The following is a 21,553-nucleotide window of genomic DNA, read 5'->3' on the forward strand; positions in this document are numbered from 1 at the left end:
TTTGTTTTTGTGGTCGGAGAGGTGCCGGGTGCTGCCGTCAGATGGGGAGGGCGTTAGTACACGAGCCGTTGTCCATTTTTCCAGTCAAGCCAAAGCAGACAGTGGGGCGAGGGCGGATGGAGTGGGGGAGTAGTTCGACCGAGGAGAAAAATGGATTCGGTGGGGTGTATTTGGGCGGGGATGTGCGTTTTGGGCAAGATGGATGGCTCGCCTTGCCCTCGCCGTGATGCAGCACAATGCAGCAGTCTCGCAGCCTCCCCTGGTGCTAGCCGGCGGGGCTTGGCACGGCCACTCGGCGCCTGCGGCCCCCGCCCGGCCCCACCCAGGCCTCGGGTTGCCCTTTACTGCGCCCGGAGCGTCTTCTACCATGTCATGCTGCCGCAGCTGGATGTAGCAGCTGGAGGTCCAGGTTCCCGAGGTGTGAGGGAGAGTCTCGGTCAGGGTGACCCCTCCTGCCCCGCCTGTTGGCTGTTCGCGCCCGGAGGGGCGCCCTGCAATACCAGTGCAGGCCCAGAAAGGCGGGTTGCAGATGCGGACCGAGGCTGATTTCTGACCCAGAGACCCAAACCTTAGGGAGGGGCTGCAGGGACTGCAGGGACGGGCCCAGTGGTTCGTATAGTGTGGGAGTCGCAGCTTTTTTGCGGATCACCCATAATCTCACCACGACCCACTTTTGTGTCGATTTCATTTGTGAAAAGTTGGTGTTTATTAAACCTTCGCTGCTGTGACATTACAGTACCTCGTCTGTCTTTCGTCAGTTAAAATAATTTTTTCCTATAGGAAACCATTTTTAAAAATTAAATACATTTTAGTTCTTAGGACCGTGAGAAGATTTATAAACACTTTAGCATTCATTAGGTTGTTTTAAAAGGAATTTATGTCTCTGATGGGTGATAAACCCTTTTTTGCGTTTTTCATCATTTGCTTTTTCTGTCAAGTACAATAAGATATTTGTATTCTTTATCAAGGATTATTAGTGAAATGAATGTCACGATTATGGTAAATTGGTTTTCAGACTGCTGTTGATTCAGTTCCTCAAGTCTCCAATCTTGACTAGGATTTTGCTAGTTATAGTCTGTGTTTATGTATGTTGATATATTTTTTTGTGTACCTATTTTATGCAAGTGTGGCAGAGGAGGGGGTTGAAAAAGCAAACCACTAAGATCTCTGGCTGGTATCTGAAGTGGTTCCCAATGTTATCTTAAGTCTCTTCTAGTATGTAGGAAATCTTTTAAAATGCCGTTTCTATTTTTCGCTTATTTAGTGTGGGATGGCAAATGGGATGTATTTCAGATGTCATCCAAGTTCTTCTAAATGTGTATGTGGAAAAGGAAATTTCACTGTTAACTGAAAGGGAAGGTCAGCATTTCAAAGCCAAGGGCGTGCCCACTTTTATTTTATTATTTAAAAAATCTCTAATGAATCCCAGTTAGTGCAGAGTAGAACTGCATGCAAATTGTGTGGTGTATGTGCATGTTTTGAATTTCTCCAATAGAGGGCTGTTAAAATATGGAACTTTATGGGACTTAGGCTTCATTTTTGTCCTGGTTGTATAAAATTACTTCACATAAAGATTTTTGTGAGTGAGCAGTGTTTGCATGGATTATCCAAACCTTTTGGATTTACTATTAAGAAGTATCCTGTGTTGATGTCTCAAGTTTAGCTGTTCTCTTAGACACCAGGTGCAGAACTTTGTTTGGTTAAGCTCTTTGTAACTGTCATCCCTGGAGGGACCAAAATCTCCATCTGAGACAATAAGAAGTATTGGGGCAGTGAAGCAACTGCTATATCTTCGTTGCCTTCCACATAGAGGCATTCCGTGAGAAGGATCTCTTGTGTGAGACTAGTAACAACTGTTCATGATGTCGTAGGAGCAAGTGAGACCTTACTCCACACTTGTGGCACATCCTAAGCAGAGGTTTAGTGTTGGCAGACCTTCCTGGAAGAGCAGGTGAACTACGTTTGTCTTGATGTATGAAAGTATGACTTTCCCTGTGAAAAATACTACTTTGAGATGGAATGATATTATTTTACTAGTAATAAGCCTAGATAGATAGCATGAGTAGTAATCATCAGATGTGGTTTTTGTTGAAATAATTTTAAGCTTTTCATTTTAAGAGTATAGTTTTTACATTTTTACTTGTTTATTTTTTGAGATGGGATCTCACTGTGTTGCCTAGGATGGTCTTGAGCTACTGGGCTGAAATGATTCTTATGCATTATCCTGCTGAGCAGCTGGGATACCTGGGTATGCCTCTGTGCTTGGCAAAGGGTGTGTTTTTAGAGATAATCTTATTAAAGTCTAGATTTTAAATTTTATTTTTATTTATTTTACATAGAGTGATATGATGCTCTTTCAATTATATTGGCCCTGACCAGTATCTTTGTTACTGTTGGGCTTTATTTAATGTTCGGTGTATTTTGAGTGCCTTACTGTTTTTCTGTTGGACTATTGTAAAGCAGCCCATCCTTCCATAAGAAAAGTGCTAGTACTCTGCCTAGAAAAGCTCTGCCTATAGTTAAGTTTTCAGTCTTTGTATTTTCCAAAAACACCTTTTCTTTGCAAAGACGTAGTTTGAGTATTCTGATTTTTCTGGTGGCAGTTGTGTGCTGTGCTCCATTTATTTAATGTAGGAATGACATGAACAATCTTTTTTCTACCTTGGTAAGTAAAACAAAGTTATTCCCATTAGATACACCCATATTACTACTTTTAAACATCTGTGGAGAAGACCTTTTCATAATCTTCTTTAGTGAGGTTCATAAAAAAAGCAACACTAGGGGTATTTGGGATTTTGTTATAAATGCTAACTACAAAGCCCCACTCCAGACTCCATTGGCCTCTGCATTTTTAGTAAGACCCCCCCCCAAGTAATTGGTATGATTGTTACATTAAGAAAGTTGGCTCTGCTTTTTTTAGCAGAAGAGCTTCAATATCAAAAGTTTCCTTCTTACATATTTTTTCCTTTGCTGAAATGTTGGCACACATTTTCTTCAGTTTTTTTTTGCGGGGGGGTACTGGGGATCAAACTTGGGTCCTTGTGCTTGCGAGACAGGCGGCATCACTACTGAGTTAAATCCCCGGCCCTATGTTTTCTTCTTAAATCACTAAATGGTAAGGAAGAAACAAGCATTTACTGTAAATTACTTGTTTAATACAGAATTACTTTATACAATTTTTCTTTAATCCAGAATTAGAAAAGTCCTATTTACTGTAGTTTATTTCTGTTAATCATTGTTTTAGATTATTTTCTAAACTATCTCTAAGGATTTTTCCTCCCTTGGGATGAGAAGGCACTGGCTTTGAGGCAGTAGAGCTGGACCCTAGGAAGCTAAATTCTGAGCTCACAGTCCCCTCTGCACCCTGGTCTCCTCTGGCATCTTATCTGCCCTTCTGGGTCCATTCTTAGAGCTGTTTTTTATTAATTAGTGGGTATAAAATAATGTTCCCCCAAATATGTGTTAATCAGAAACCTGTAGACACTCAGGTGTAGCCAGTGCCTAGTTTTGGAAGAATTCTGAGAGCCCTGCATCCTCTAATCTTAAGCAGCCTCCACCGTGAATTTTGTATTTGTTATTCTCTTCTCTGTGGTTTAGTGTTATTTTTTAAATTATCTATGCTTTTATACTTTACATAAATTTGTATTTTTTCTTACTTGCATTTTTAGATTAACGTTGTAGTCCCCAAATTCATCCATGTTACTGCTTTAGTCCATTCATTTTCAGTCATATATGTCCTACCATGGGTTATTTATTCCTTCTGTTGTAGATGGTTTGGCTTGATTCCAGTTTCCTACTGCTATAAAAAAGCTGCTGTGAATGATTCTGGTTCATACCTCTTGGTACACATGTGGAGACAAACGCCTATTCTCTCCTTGTGAGGAATGAAATTTGCTGGATCATAGATAGCATATGCATTGTCAACTATAGTAGACATTGTCAAATTGTTTTTCCAAAGTAATTGTACCAGTTGTGTTTCCATTAGCAGTATACAAGTGTTGTAGGTCTGCTACTTCACTGAATAATTCATTTACCAAACTTTAAAATCTTTGATACTTATGAATGTTATCTTTTGTTTTTTGTTTGTTTGGTTTTTTTGAGACGGCCTCACTATGTAGTTGAGACTGACCTGGAACTCACTATGTAGTCCAGGCACGGTGATCCTCCTACCTCAGCCTCCCGAGTGCTGGAACTACAGGTGTCGGCCACCATGCCTGGCTATCTTGTGTTTTTTATTTGCAACTTCTCTGATTATTGAGGTTGAATATCTTGACTATATTACTGACCGTATGGTTCCTTCTTTTGTGAAATACCCATTCACAAATGTCATTTGACCATTTTTCTTTTTGATTTTTTAATCAATTAATAGGGGTTTTATAGGTAGATTGCCTCCTCCTAACATCTTAAAGATTATACCTACTTTTTTTAGAGAAAAATTTTTGTGATTTCTTCTGATAAACATTTGTTTGTAGCTTTAGTTGTCAGTCATTTGTTGTCCTTTAGGGTTTGTGAGGATGGTTTTGTTATGTAGGAAAGTCTTCCTTGGTTCAGAAAGAATGTTGGTTTTGAACTCACGCAGGTCTAAGTCCTCATCTAAATGGTGTCTAATAGTGGTAGGTACTAGCTTTGGGCTAGTTACTCTTAAGACTACAATTTGTCAAAAAAAATCAAAACACACTGCATTACTTTCTCACCCAGTTGCTCTGAGATAGCAGTGTACTGTGCAGGCGCATAGTAGGTGTTGAGTTGATAACAGGTCTTTCTTTCTCTTGGGAATGCCACCTTACCCTTTTGTGTGAGCCACAAATAAACCCCTATTGGTATGCTTTGAAAAACAATATCAAAGGAACTATTAAACAGCTTATTCTAGCTTCTGTTTTTAAAAGGCTGTGTTTCCAGTGGAATTTATGTTAACAGAGGCTGGAATGACCACTTGCTGGAAATGAAACTTCATCAGTTTAGGTTTCAGTACTTGATAGTAGTATAATTTATTTCTTTAAAATAGTTCTTTTTACCAGTAAGAATTTTATCGGTACTCCATTTGCTCCCACTCACGTGTTCTCCATTTGCAGCTACTCAGATGATTTGGCAATATTATTTTTTTATTTGATAAATAATTGTTGGATGCATTCTGTTGCCGAAATTTGAAGTTGTAATGTTGCTGTGGCTGGCTTAAAGTTGAAAAAGAATTAGTTCCTGAATCCAAGGACTATGCATTATAGTATACAGAAGATGTTTTATATACTATACACAGAAAAGAGAATATTCTTTATTGACTAGATGTGAGAACCCAGCAAATCATTAACCCCCTGGCTTCAGATTTAATTTTATAGAATGAAAAACTTAAATGACATTTTAGCAGAGGAGAAAACATGGCACACAGTACAACTGCCTTCTGTTTCTGGCAAACATTAAAAATTATTCATCGTAGTGTCTTTCCGTGGAGCTGAGCTAGAGCCTCAGCAACATTCTTGACACAGCGTTCTAAGCAGTAACTACTCATTGATTGAGTCTGGCACTTAGCACACTTCTAAATTCTGTGATTAAAAAATATTTGAAACTGGGCATGATGGTGCATGCCCGTAATCCCAGCTACTTGGAAGGTTGTGGTAGGAGGATTGCAAGTTAGAGTCCAGCCTGGGCAAGACACTGTCTTAAAATAAAATGAAAAAGGGCTTGGGAGCGTAGCTAAGCACTCCCTGAGTTCAATCTCCAGCAATTAAAAAAAATTACAAAGTATTTGTATAACTCACTACATTGACAGTGTGTAGAATACAGTGAGACAGGAAGAAAACAGAAGGGACACAGAAGAGAGACGATTGTGGGGTTCAGAAGTTGAGGGGAGTGAGTTACATGGTGGCCAAGTAATTAATGGAAGGGGAGAGATGGGAAAGAGGAGTCAAGGTCCAATCTTGTGCCAACTATTTGTAGGGTAAATAAGTGGGAGATGGGTCCAATTAGCAAAGGTGATAAAAGTATCAAATTCCAGTGATAACAGAGCATGGTTGGTAATGGTGACAGAAACAGACAAACCAGCCTGTGAGTGTTTGGGAAGAAAATCCACTTTAAACATGTTAAGTTTGAGTCTTGGGAGTAGAGCCCTCATGAGCTGGAGACAGGCCATAGCTGTGCAGGGTGATGGAGGTCTGAGCTGAGAGATCCCAAACTCCAGGCTTTCCAGTGAGATAGCCTGGTCGCTTCACTCTTACGATAAATGACTTTGGGCAAAGTACTTTGACTTCTGTGCCTCAGCATGAAATGTTTATACATTTTGATGCAGGCATGGTAGAACATACCTGTAATCCCACTCAGGAGGCTGAACCAGGAGAATCGCTGTGAGTTTGAAGCCAGTTTGGGCTACATAGTGAGTTCAAGGCCAGTCTGAACTACATAGCAAAACCCTGTCTCAAAAAACAGAATAAGAATCTGTGTAAATTTTGGATTGAAATCCCACATGTACCTCTTGAATCTAAAGAAAAAAAATTTAAAAGGACATGGGCAGGGCTCTTACTTAGCTCAGTGATGCTGTGCTTGTCTTGCAAGTGCAAGGTCCTGAGTTCGATGTCCAGTACCACACATACACACACAAAAAAAGGACAGTTTTTTTTAAAGGTGTTTTTGCTTTTAACATTAATCATGAACCAGCAAAAATGTTTTCTAGTAGGGCATAATTAAATTATAGCACAGCCATAGGGTGGAATTCAATGTGTTGTTCTTAAACTAATAGTTATAAAGAATATTTCTGAAATGGGAAAATATTAACCATATGATGTTCTTTGTATAACTCCAGTTATATTAATTAAGTGGCTGGAAGGAAAAACATTAAAATGCTAATGATTTTCCTTGGGTGATGAGTTGATGGGCAGTTTCCTGAAAGGAAATTCCTATGACTTAATGTTTCTTATTTTTGAGTTTTAAAATATTTCACACATAGAAAAGGGGTGCAATAAGCCGGGTGTGGTGGTACATGCCTGTATTCCCATCACTGAGGAGTTGAGGCAGGAGGATCTCTGTGAGTTCGAGACTGGCCTGGGCTACATAGTGAGTTCCAGGTCATTCTCAACTACATTGTGAGACCATCTCAAAAAAAAGAAAAAGAAAAAGAGAAAAAAAAAAAAAAAGAAGAAAAAGGGGGTAAATAAATAACATAATAGCTAATCATGAGAATGTTTTAGTCAGGGTCTTGCAGTGTTGCCCAGGCTGGCTTCCAACTCTTGATCCTCCAGCCTCAGCCTCCCAAGTAGCTAGGATTACAGGTGTGGGCCAAGGTGCACAGTTCAAGGACTATTTTTTTCTAAAATCCACCCACTGTCCCCCCTTCCTTATTTTTGTATGTTTAGAGAAGGGTTTCCTCTATGTTGCCTAGACTGGGTCAAAGTTGTAGGCTCAAGCTATCTTCTTTTGGGGGTGGGGTGGGCTGAGATTGAATTTAGGACCTTGGGCAGTGGCACCACTGAGCTAAACTCTTGGCCCTCAAGCTGTCTTCTTATTTCAGCTTTCCCAGTAACTGGGACCACAGTGACTTACACCACTGTGTCTGTCAGAACTTTTTTATAATCAAAAAAGCAATCGGGCCAGGGATTTAGCTCAGTTGTTCTGCCGCCTGTTTTGCAAGCACAAGGTCCCAAGTTTGATCCCTGGTTCAAGAAAAAGAAAACAAAACAAACAAAAAAAATAAACATTTTCATTCTTGAAAAAGTAAAGAAAAATCAAATCTGATCAGTTGCATGGCATTATTAAGTAATGGTTTAAAATTCCAAAAGATTGTCTTTTCTGTCCTCCGCACTCCTTAAAAGTGATGGTAAAATGAGTAAGTCAGCATCCTCAGGGTATAAGTATGAGATGAAGTAGAGCATCCAGATGTATTGGAATGCTAATTTGATTGTCTGCATCAGCCTGGGACAGCTTGAAAATCAGGGAAGAATAATAGTATTTTTGTTCTGCACACTTGAGTAATGAGCCCTGGAATTCTATTGACATGCATGGTCTCACTTGTGGAAGCCCAAACATGGCTGATGGAGCTAATTTAGTAACCATCAGACCATCATGTTTCATTGGAATTGGTCAGAAATGTAGATAAAACTCCCAATAAAAATCACAGTACTGTGGCTAGGTGTGGTGGCCCAGCACTTGAGAGGCTGAGGCAAGATAGCTGCAAGTTTGAGGCCAGGTTGGGCTACATAGTTCAAGGCCAGCCTGACCTACATAGTGAGATTCTGTCTCAAAAGAACCCCCGAAATAATAAATTAATAAATAAAGTTACTCTAGATTTAGACTGATTTTCAGTGAATGGTTTCTTAGCACTGGGGAATGGGCTAAGATCGAGAGGAATTAATTTTAATTCTTTTTGTATGAAAAATTCTTAAAGTGTGTTGTAATATGTTATAGAACATAGCATTGTTTTATATATATATATATATATCATAGCATATATTATGTATATCTTTTGTGTATGTGTCTGTGAGTAATCTCTGCCCTGATGGTGGATGAAGGGTTATATTATGATTTTTGAAATGGGGAATTTTATAGAGACAATATTTTGAAGGTGAATCCCACAAATGAGTCAAGTTGTCCTTGATGTTTAGGAGGGAATAATACATTCAGTTTTATGATCCAGCTATATTGATACTATGTAAAATGCAGTTTACAAAATTTAACTTGTTTATTTCAATGAATTGTGTACTTTTTTTGCCATGAACTTTAACTAAATGATTGTTTCCAGAGAGTTTTGAGGATTATTGTGCTTTGAGATATGAAAGTAAGATACTGGTCCAGGGATATAGCACAGTGATAGAGTGCAAGTATGTGTGAGGCCCTGGCTTCAGTCCCCAGCACTTCAAGAAAAAGAGATTAAAAAAGAAGATTGAAGATTCCTTTAAAATTGACCCTTGTTTTTTTGAGACAGGACCTCATTGTGTATCCCATATATCAGACTGGCCTTGAACTCCATCTGCCTGCCTCAGCCTCCCCAGGGCAGTATTACAGACATGTGCCACTATACCTGGCTTCATATTTCCATTCTTATTGCTGTGACGTTGAATAGCTGAGTGGATTTTAGAATCACTGGATATTTGTTCTCTAGAATCTAGAGAGTCCTCTTCTCATTTTAATTTTTAATGGAAAAGTTTAAAGCAACAAGTTAGAAAGTAAAATTATGTTAGGACATAACTATAGCTTTTTAACCAGTGGATTCAGTAGCATGGAATTTAGAATGCTATAGAAATATAATAGTATATATTTTTAAGTATATATGTTCAGTGTATATTTTATACGATTTAAGTATTTATACTTAGAATGTTTATGAGCCTGTTAACAGTAGGTAGGTGATGGAATAGGAGAAGCTTTTGACTTTGGTATTGTATTTCCCCATATTTTCCAGATCTTGAGCAATACTTTGTAAACTTGTGCACTTTATCAAACCTAATTCTTTAGAGCACACCTTTCAGCAAGATAAAAACTAATAAGATGACTAATCAGCCCAAACTGTAAAAAAGTTGTATTAATAATGAATGTGTAAATCAGTCATGGTGGCACGTGACCTGTCATCCCAGGACTCTGGAAGGCTAATGCAGGAGGATTATAAATTTGAGCCCAGCCAGGGCAATTTAGTGACTTATTGAGAATACATAATAGAAAAGGGCTGGGGACATAGCTCAGTGTGAAGGCTCTGGATTCAACCCCCACTACTGAGGGGTGGAGTGGGGAGAAAGTATAAATAACACCAACATTTAAAAAATAGTTTTCCAAATAAAAGATTTTTAAATGTGCATTTTGTCTCAGCATTTCTTTACTTCCATGGAGTATGAGAAAAGATAATAGGAAATAGGTTAGCCGCAGAGAGCCTGATAAAAACTCCAGGAGATTAGCCTCTAATGGCTATAGATTTGGCTCTGGTTGAAGTTTCTTCTTGTTTCCCTACCCTTTTGGGTGGCTCTTCCTGAGATAATTTTTGTTATAGTGTGTTTGCCTCAAGGCCAAATCTGAATGTTCAAGGGCTTCACATTTTTCTGGAACATTCTTTACCAGCTGTACAGACTCTTGAGGGTGAGATAAAGCTGCCATTTGTGTGTTCTGTCTTACTTACTTGGAGGGAAGGGAAAACTCAGATTCTTTCTTAAAACAATACTTATTTTGCTTTGTGATGCTGGAACATTTTCCATTGTGTTTAACCTGAAGTGAAGGAGAGCTTCTATAGTGAATTACAGTAGTCTTAAAAGTTAAAATACTGTACTCTTTTTTTTTTTTAAACCACCTTAGGATCCCTGAAATTTTGAGTTACTGCTAATTTATGCAGTGTATATGGGCTTTTCCTGAAGAAAGGTATGAACTAGCGTACAATAATTGTAACAAAAATACAAAAAGTATTTTTTAAAATCTACTTTTTATTCATAATAATATATGTTTATTTGTAGATTGTGTGGAAAATAAAGATAACCACAGTGAAGAAAGTAAAATCACTAGGTATCCACATCCCCAGAAATAGGCAGTTAACATTTTTGTATTTATTCTTTAAGCCTTTCATATCTCTGTGTGTTTCTCATTTCACCAATATATAACAAGGGCCACTTCTCAAATCTTAGCCAGAATGTGTAAGGTTTTGACAGTCTGTGTAATCACATGATGTTTATCATTCTTACAGTATACACAACTAGCATGCTAAACATGTAAACTCTGGTTACTGCTCATGGCTGTGTCTGAATACCATCTGATACACTGAGCTGTTCTAGTGAGTGTTAAAAATGGTGAAGAAACAGAAGCCAATATGTATTTATTATAGATACTTCTCATCCTTGAATAAAATGTTTTTTCAGTGGAAAAATATCAGAAATTAAGTTCTCATTAGATAATGTGAGCTTTGTTTTGTTTTGGAAGGAATTCCCATCAGAGTTACATCAATTCCCTTGAGAGATTTCTCCATATGCTTTGGACAATCTCTGATTTTACTTTTGTTTTCAGATTTCACAATCTGCAACAACTACCCTGTAATATGTTTGGTCCGAATGGACCGGGGTTATGGTGATCTTGGTTTTCAGTGTAATATATTTTATTGAGCTGGGTTTGGTTGTAGCTGTTGAAAGCATAAATTAGAGCTCCACTCTTTGTATTAGCTGGATTTGCTAAAATTCTACCTTTGGAGCTAGGATTTATTTCGAGAAGAAAAAGCAGTATACATATTTGATTGTGCAAGCTGATTCCTTAATCCCTAGAGTGTTAGATGGATTGCAGGTTATGGGCTGGCCCTTCTTCGTTGCCCTTTTCAGAAGAAGATACTACAATGCCTTCCCTCATGCTGAGAGAAGAGTGTGAGGGAAGAGGGCAGAAATACCTTTTCATTGGAAAAGAAAGAAAGACATTTTTCACAATTTTCATTATGCTCTCTGGGGTGGTTGTTGGTGGTGTTTGGGATGGTGAGCTTTGAGAAAAGTAGATGACTATTTTCTTGGTTTAAACACTAATGGGCAGTGGTGTCTCCTTTGATGATTTAGAGATGAAATCTGAGTTAGGCTGAATGATGGAGCAGTGCCACACTAGGTGGACTTCCTTTCTCCAAATAGGATTTTTTTTGTTGTTTTGTTTTGTTTTGTTTTGTTTTCATAAACTCAGTCTGATGAGAATCATTCTCTTTGCTGGTGGCAGAAATCCATCTAGGGAAATGCTTGATGGTTCTTGTGTTAAGATGTCTAAAGCTTAGAATAGATAACTCCCTCAACTTGACCTTCAGACAGCTCCAAATGTTAGGTCTTGTCACTTGGGATGGCAGTGAGCCCAGGCAGTGCCTATATGGTCTTGATGGTCCAGGTTAGGGGAGGGCAGAGGGCTAGAATGTGGCCTTAACCAGACCTCTCACTGGTTGAGAACACCTGTCACTATTTTTGGAGTTGAGTGGTCAAATGTATTAATCAGGTGACTTTTCTGAGCGCCTGGTCCTTCTCACAGCGGGCTGACAATTTCATGCTGCCAGCTCCCCTCAAATTCCCCCCATATCTCCTGGGACAGAAATGAGAAAGTGCCTTGGTCCTGGAGTAAAGAAATTATGTGCCATTTGGGAAGAAAAGGAATCAGCATATCACCTGTTTTATTCTTTGTTTTAAAGGTAGGGTTTTGTTTTCTTGCTTGCTAAAGAAATTCTTGAGTTTCCTTGACCATCAGGATGACTTCTCATCTTGAAAAGCTTGTTTTGCTTTTGAGTTGTATGTTCTTAGCATGAATATAACATTAGCTTTCATCTTATTTCTAAAAAATCTCACTTGATTCTTAAAAGGGTAAAAGTTTAGAGAGCAAGTTAATTTATTGTCTCAGGAAGAAGATTATTTTGTCTGTCAAATTTTTTAGTTGTATTTTTCTGGCTGTGAAGAATTATTTTCTTAGTGTTTATTTGTATGCATTTTAAAATTCTTAATTATAGTTTATCTTTCCATTGGGTTACCCTCTTGTTAAAGCAGACTTTTGTTCATTTGAAATAACTATAACTTCAGTGTGTCCTACTTGAGAACTGTTATACTGAGAATCTTTCCTACTTTTAAAGTAACTAGATATATAATGTAAAGAGTATATGAATAACTGGCCTGTCACTGGAATGTTGTGCAGCTGTGCAGAGCATGAAGCTCAAATGTGCTAATTAAATGTGTTTTTTTTTAAATTAAGAATGGAATGTAATAGCGTGTGGTTAACCATTCTATATTGTTTTTTAGAATGGACTTTTTTTGGGGGGGCAAATATTAACAATTAGGGGGTACTCTGACTTTTAAAGAAGATGTATTGCTGTGTTAAATTGTTCTTTTCATGACGGTAATAGAGTGCATTACATACTGGAATTACTCCTTAAAATACATCTGATTAATACATAATGTGCTTTAAAATGTAAGCAGTGGTATGGTGGCCTGACTAGGGTTTAGGATCTGCAGTCCAGGTGTCCCCTTTTCTTGTGATGTGACCTTGCTTTTTTCCTCCCCCATCAGCTCTTCCTTGGTTGGTGAATGCTTAACCTTTGGGCAGTAAGACACAGCATTTCGCCTCAGAGTAATATTCTGATACATGTTTTGAGTACCAGTGTGAGTTGGATCTTTTGGACTAGGCTCCATCTACACAGATGGTGGCTTGATTTTTTTTTTTTTAAATCAGGCATAGTGCAAAGTGACCTGATGGTTAGAAATGTTGGTTGTATAACGTGGTAACATCTTATTTGATTTGACTTTAGAGATAAGTGGGATGTGATTCCATTGAGGCTGTGCCAAAAAAGTTGGAATGTGTTGGAGAACTGCCAAGAGATAGGGAACAAGCTATGTGACAAGTAATGAAGTCTTGGCCTGCCTTTAAATAACTGCAGATTAACAAAATGCCTTGAAACTTGTTATTTCACTTGAGCAAAATTGCTCCTCTGAATGTCTTACCAGGAAATAGAGATGATTGTTTCCCTTTTTATTTTAGCAAAGTTTATTTTTTGTGTTAAATGATTTTTTTCTTGTAACTATATGTAGACACATAGTTCTATAACATCTTGCATGGTTTTACTGGACTAATCAGTAGTGCATTAACCCAAACTTTACTTGTGGTTTTGAATAAAATGAGTTTCTGAAGATTTAAAACAAAAAGTCATATATTTTATATGTTTATACAGGCATCTAGACCTGATTTATTTATGTGTGAATATGGAAACACAACAACAGAATAAAACATTGGCTACTGTCCTATGGAATCATGTATTTGATTTATTATTATGTTCATTGTTGATTTGTTTGCATATGGTTCTTACTTGGGATTAATTAACTTTCTAACTGTGGCCTCAGTTATTTTCAACAGGAAGTATGTTTTTAAGTCAGAGCAGTAAAACTAAGCAAGGTAAGGAGGGTCAGTCTTTGGGATGGGTTCTGAACAGGTGGATCAGAATTAAGAGAGTTGGCTGTGGAGGTGGGGACCTTCTTCAGAAGTAATCCAAACAGCCAGTTTGGGTGCTCAGAAGATGAAATGTTAAAACAAATACAGTATTGGGATTAATGAATGGAAATCAAATAAGAACAGAGAACTTATATGTTAAATATTGTATGAAAACCAAGTGAACTTTGAGTGAACCCAGTTCTTAATAAGATTTCCTAAAATCTAAAAGATGCATTAACAGATTTGTAAGTATCCTATAATTTAAAGTCTGTTAGAAAGTTAAATTTAGACTAATCGCAGTAATTATATAGCTCTTTAGAGTATCAAACTGCTCTATTTTTTCTATATCATTTTCTTACTTTTAATGAATCCTGAATTTTGATATGTCACTTTCAGTATCTTATAGAGATCCACTTTCTTTTATAGAAACATTATTTGGGCTCTATATAAGTGCCTTATACATAAATTTATTATTTGTAATTAGCCTTGGTTTAATAGAGTTGAAGTTATTTTAGGTATGTCTTTAGAATATGTAAAAAATATATTTTGTGCTGGGCATAGTGACATATGCCTGTAATCCTCAGAAGGCTAAGGCAGGATGATCCCAAGTTTGAGGCCAGTATGGACAACTTAGTAAGACCCTGTCTCAAAATAAAAAAAAGGCTGGTGATGTAGCTCAGCGATTCCTGGGTTCGATCCCCAGTGTCACAATCAACCCTCTCCCCATATTTGGTCTTACCACATGGAAAAATAGTTTGTGGAGAACATGTGGAAAGCTTCTTCAGATGTACTGATTTTTTTTTTCCATTTTCTGATTGCAGATGAATTATCTGGTATTATTGACATGTTGGAAAATTTTTTTGTTGATCCTATGACATACATTTTTTAAAATTTGTTTTTTTCCTTTTCCTTTTATAAATGTGCCCCCCCCCCGCATCTTTAGATGTTGTATCTGGTAGAGTTCAGGAGATGTGAACTACAAGCTACAATTTCTTTTTGATTTAAATATTCCATTTTCTGATCTGCTCATTGGAAACTGTATTTAGAATAGTTTTCAGTTCAGACCATCCATTGATAACCTTGTAAGAGAGTTTGAGCTAAGATGAGGAGCCAAAAAATTAAATATTTGAATAGCCCTTTTCTCAGTTGTCTGAATCAGAAAAGGTTCATTTTAAATTTTACACATGCGTATTGGATGTTTTCTCTCTTCTTGGTGTCTGTATGCTTTGCATTGACACACATTTATGAGATTAGGAACAAATAAGCTTAGCATTTAACATATTCCAGACACAAAAATTTATGGAATTTACTTATATATGTTGGCTATTGTACAGAACAGACCCAGGGTTTTAGCTGGCTCTAAAACTGTGAAGGCAGATGGAAACATGACCAAAATCTGCTGCAGATGGCAGCAGAATGGACAGGTGAGGACCACATGGAAGTGATTCCAGTAGTAGGTGGAATAATAAGTTGGCTTATGAAATACTAGCTGTTTTAGATGTTTCTACAGCTGTTGCCAGCTAGAAGAAAATAAATGGAACTTGTCAAAATGATGAGTTTTGCTTGTCTGAATAGATTTAGATAAAGTAGTGCTTTAGATGCTTATAAAGATGTCCATTATAGCATTACAATAAAATACGTTGTAATAACCTCAATATCCACATTGGTAAGTTAGAAAATGGAACATTATGGAGGTGGCACAGTGTTGAGAGTACAGGTTTAAATTCATGCTGCCTAGGTCTGAACCGGAACTCCAGCATGGTCTAACTTGAAGTAAATCAGTAACACTGCTGTATGTCAGTACCTGATCTATAAACTGGATGATCATAGTATAGGCCATATAGTTACTGTGAGGATTAAGTAAGTTAATGTGAAGTGATTAGACTAATACTGTACCTACAAAAAAAACATAAATATTACTTGTATAATGATAAACACATGATTAGTATTATTAATAGTAGTATTCCAGTAACTTGGAAGGTTTTTAACGTAAGGAAAAAAAGCAAAACATAAAATTTTATATATATATGGTAAGACCCAAACAAGTAAAAATATATACAAAGAAAAAAAAGAAAATACACCAGATGTTAAATTTGAGGGGGAAATGGGTTGGTGGGGTTGCTTGTGATTGTTTATTTTCTCTCAGTGCCTTTGTGTATTTTCTAATATTCTGTAATACACATGTGTTGCTTTTATAGCTTGAAAAAGTAAACTGTTGTTTTAGAAGTACCTAGATCCCTAGCTAACAACTAATACGTTGATCCAAAGGACATTCTTTTTTTATATGTATTTTATTGGTATATATTTGCTGTGCATAATAATTACAATCACCTTGGGGAATTGGTACATATATGTATTATTGTATGGCACCTTTATCATTTTCCTTCCCCTTCCCTCATGGCTAATCCTCTTTCATCTGTATTTGCTATCATCTCTTATTATGCTTAAAGACATCTTATATGTTAAAAGCTTAGGGTGTTCTACTTAGCAGAATTTTTTCTCCTTTTGATTCTGCAGTGCTTTTACATTTTTATTTTAGTTTTTGTGATACTAGGGATTGAATTTAGGGAGCAGTGAATTGAATCTTCAGTACTTTTTATTTTATTTTGTGACAGATCCTCTGCTGCCCAGCCTGGCCTCAGACTTTTGATCTTCCAGTTCAGTCTCCTGAGTAGCTGGAATTATAGGCATGTAGCACCATGTACCCTGCTGCTTTCTTTTTATTTTTGCAGTAGTGAGGGTTGAACCCAAGGCCTTTGCACTGAGCTACATCCTCAGATCTTTTTTATTTTGGGACGGGGTCTCACTGTCACTAAGTTGCCCAGGCTGGTTTTAAAGTTATCCTTTTGCTTCAACATCCCAAAGTACGGGGATTATAGGAGTACACCACCACACCCAGCTGTTCACATTCTTGCAAGTGCATTAGAGTAATGAAACTCAGAACATTTTTCAAAAGAAATTTATATTGTAGGTTTTTTACTGATTAAAGCTATGTGTAGTAAAGAGAATATAGACGTGTCACTTGACTGCCATTTGTATGCTCTTGGGAAAGTTATGAAATTTGGTCAGGTCTTAGATTGCAGAGTTTAGTTTTCTTATGCATTTACGTACCAGTGATTGTCATCTACCACCTATCATGATGTCAGAATTACGTTGGACACATCATTTCTCAGGGTCTGGTGCATTACTGGTACTTAGTAAGTGGTGCTGCTAGGCTCACTGCCCCCATCCCAAATAAACCATGAATAAACAAAACTTGGTCACTTCAAATTAGTAAATACCTTTATGTTTAATTTTTTTCCTAATCTTTAATTCTTTAAGATCTGTAGACCAAAGTGGCTGGCTGGCTGGCTTTCTTTTTTGGTGCCAGGGATCGAACTTGGGCCCTTGCACTTGCGAGGCAGACGGTAGAACCACTGAGCCAAATCCCTGGCTCCAAAGTGGCCTTCTTAAAGATTCATTCTTATAGTATACTTATCCTGCTATCTCTCCATCTCCCATATATCTATATGTATATTTTGTCACTTCCAGTCAATATGTATAGGTTTATCTAAGAAAAATTCCTTTCACTTACATATCATGCAAGTGAAGCTGGTGCTATAGTAGCAACAAATATCTCCAGAATCTCAGTACATGAACTCTCACAGCACTGTGTTTCTCACTCATGTCATGTCTGTCATAGGGTGACGGAGTCTCAGGCCTCTGTTTTTCTTACTCAGATACTCTGGATAGTGTATAGTTCTAGCTGATGTTAACTAGTCACAGCCCCACTGCAAAAGAACAGATAACACTAATCTTCCCATGTGACCAGAAAGAGAAAGAAACTGAATGTGTGTTATCTTTAGATGTTTCTAATTAAATGTTCATAACAGTGTAGATAATATGTTCTAATTTAGTGTTTTCCAGTAACTTCTTTCAAGCACTGCATGTAATATATATAAAAGGAATTTCCAGGTCAGATAAATTGGAAATGCCAGGCTGAGTAAAATGTAACAGGCTTTTTTAGCGAAGGACATCTCAGAGCCTTTATATGTTAAGAGGCATTGTAAGGGAGAGTTTTATAAAATACACTTGGGATACACTTGTCTAGTCTGTCATGCAAAGCAAAAAATATTAGAATTATTTTAATTATTACATTGTGAAGAAACTTATTTTTGTTTGAAGAATTGACTATTTGAAGAATCTGATTTCTGCTATCACAAGTCAAATTGCAGGCACTGTTTTTAAAATTTAGTCACTTTTAGATGTCTCTGTTGAATCTGTGGTATTTTTCATTTGTTTTGTTTTGTTTTTGAATGTCAACAAGAGAAAGGTAAACCTACCATGACCACTTACTCTAATGGTTATAAAAGATAAATTGGTTTGAACAGATAGCCCAAACACTGAATTGTTTATTGATTTTAACATTTTTTTTTTTTGGTTCTTCTTGACTCTACAACAGATTTTCTAAAAGTTTTGACATGAAGGCTCTGATAAAAGAGGCAAATTTTGTCAAGAGATATTATTTCTCTACCAGATGCCTTTGGATTTAAACACAGTGATTGTTGCCAGGGGTCCTATGCCTTCGTATATAAGTATTCTCAGTATGGAAGTTTTCACTTAAATGTGGTATAAACCCCTTATAATAAATGAGGTAGGAAGGAGCTCTCCCTGTTTTATAACTATGTGTGGGTAAAACTGGGTAATGACCAACTCTGTAGACTTTGACTGTGTGCCATTACCTTTTTTCCCCCTTCCTAATGACAAATGCGATTTCTGTTAGGAATCACAGAGAATCCAGGCTGAGAATTCAGTTTTGTTTTGTTTTTTTCTTTTGAGTGGACATGTGTGAAAAGCAATTACTGTTTCATAATAGGAAACACACTTTTAAATCTGTCAGTTAACTCAGCAGCCTTCTGTCCACTTCCGTTATAGTCAGGACTGACTGTTAAGTCTTGCCTCTCAAATGCAACTTGAGAATTTAGAGTGGTTCTGTCTTTTCCTTTTCATTGATTTTAGTATTATTGTAGTAAGTGCATTCATGATCTTTTACAGAAACAAACATTAAACATTTTCAAATGGCTGGGGCTGACAGGAGTCAAGTTTATATATCAGGGACTATCCCAAACTTGGGAACACTTACCATTCACTGCAGAGATACTCCCAGGCCTGGTCTTAGGACCTTTGCCTGTACTTGTCTTAGAGAGGGGAGAAAACAACGGTTCACTCTTTATGAGAATGCTGGTGTTTATCAATCTTAGGTTGATTTTCAGCCAGTTAGAGCTGAAACAGGTTTGCTTTTGAGAGAGAATTGTTTATTTCCTCACCGTTGAGGATCTGTAGTAAAGTCCTCTCTGGACTACCCCTTGTGGACCAGCTAGGGTGCCCGCTGTTAGGAAGTTTTATGGACCAGTAGAGTTTTCTCCTTGCAGGCTGCAGCTCATGATAGGTTGTGCAGCCTACATAGCACTGGAGGTTTGGGGGCTAGGCATGACTGAGTATATCCATGTCATTGATCAAGGGAGAGACTAAAACTCAGAGCAGCTAGGTGAAGTCACACAGCCTCACACAAGTGTAAATGACAGTGGAGGTTAAACTCCAAGTCCTTGTGGCCTTTTTCACAGTGCTGAACTCTCACAAGCATTTGACCTCTGCATATTGGGGCCATTTGCAATGCATTTTAAAATTATGTAGCTGAGGCAAGCCTGCAAGTTTATCCTCGTGTTTGCTGTTTTTATGCTGTCAAGCGAGCATTGATGGCTAAAGAAAGAACTTTGAAAATACACAGTACCAAAGGTAAGAAAAAAAAAGAGGTTGTTGTTATTTGTTAAGACTGTTAGAGAAAAAGAAAAGCCTACTGTGTACAAAACTAAAAGTAAGAATATACTGCGTGTCCACCTCTATCTTAATGAAAATAGCAAATAACTGTGTCCTGGTTTCCTGGAGCAGGACAGAGGAAGGTGAATGTCATACCAAAATAGAAAAGGATCTGGTTAAATATTACTTTGAGAAGTTGAATATGTTTGAAATTTTTCAGACCTGAGGTATCCTCTCTGCACAAAGGCGATTTATGCTTTCTTTTTATTAGTGATTTAAAGGGGGTAAAGGAAAGTTCTGAAAAACATCACTCTAGCCATTTGAATTAATTTGTAGCCCTATAGGAAAACTAGGATATAATGAGTTGAAGTAAAAAAGAAATCTCATCATCCCAGCCCTCTTCCATGGAAGGTAAGACTTGGGAAGAAGTATTTCTCAGTGGTTGAGTTCTGTTACCTGCTATCGCTAGTTACTGTTCTTGCTCTTTGGAAGGTGACCATATTACTTACCCAAACCGGGGTAATATTTGAGAATGAAGGGAGACATTTAATAATTGGACCAAGACAACAGGCACAAACTAGGCCTATGGGAGGTAAAGCAGGTAATACTGTCCTTCTAGTCTTACCAAAGTACCTACTCTTTGTGTCTTGGGTTTTTTTTTACATTGTGAAATGGCCCTGATGGTATACTCACTTCTTAGGGTGTTAGGATTAAATGCAATAAAATACATGAAGTTAGAATGTTGCTTGGTCACCTGATAACTGTTTAATAGATTTGGCTACTTTAAAAAAATATAGCTTATTCTAATTCACATAATAACTACTTTGCTTTCTGTTTTCTTATCATTTCTCCAAAACAGACTTTGTTTCAAATTTTATTGAATGCATAATAATGTCTGCTGATGACTTCTTCCACTCATGGTACCTGTGTAAACTTAATTACTTGCTTTATATGAGCCTTTATTAGGAAAGTAAAATTTACTTTTACTTTGTCAGCTACTTGTATATCTGGCACTTAGGTACATAATTAGCATCTGTGTTGTAGAGAAGGCTGGGCATTTAAGTATTTATGAGGTTGTAGCTAATTAGTATTCACACTAGAGAGCCCACTTTTTATAGCTGACCTGGAATATAGGAATGCTTTGGTGGTTGAGGAGTGGCAAAAGTAGACTTCCTTGCTGCCTATTTCAAAATTTGGATTTTTCCCAGCATAGGGATATACAGGATTGCCAGATTTTGGAAAAACAAAAATATAAAAAAGTGTAGTTCACGTCCCATTGTAAGTGTTGTGTTAGCTTTTTAAAAATTTGTTTTCTGCCCTCCCTTGGGATGAATAGTTGAATAGTTGTTACTGAGAAGCAGCTACTGAGAGCCCACTCAAACCAAGGTGAAAAGGCATTCAGTGTGGTTTACCACAGCAGCAGGGATTACATTTGCTTTGTGAGAACTTGTTGGCTCTGAGTGTAGACAGACTTGAGCCAGCTTTTTCCTTGGAGGAGAGCCTGTTGGTTAGGTGACTTTTGGCCAACTCCACAAGCTCAAGGTTTTGTAACAGAAATACTTGAGTAATAGTTTGGGGAGGGAAGTTTAGTTTTGGGACTTTTATGTTTCACTTGTCAAGGTAGAGGGAACAACTTATTGTCATTCACATTCAGAGTGACCTTCAGTATTCTTTGCATTAAAATCTATTCCTGTTTTTGACTTTCAGTAGTGGTGATGCCTAGAAAATGCTGGTGAGCTTTTTGCAGCAGCTTTGGAACTCTTCCAGCAGTCAACTTGAAGGGCATTGCCTTTGGGAAATGCTGATTGAAAGATTAAAGGCTGCAGAAACTTGAGTGTTGGTTTGCATTTTTTTTTTTTTTTTTTTTTTTTTTTCCTCTTTG

This window comes from Fukomys damarensis, unplaced genomic scaffold, assembly GCF_012274545.1.
Source record: "Fukomys damarensis isolate Sample0158 unplaced genomic scaffold, DMR_v1.0_HiC HiC_scaffold_2, whole genome shotgun sequence".
Taxonomy (NCBI): Eukaryota; Metazoa; Chordata; class Mammalia; order Rodentia; family Bathyergidae; genus Fukomys; species Fukomys damarensis.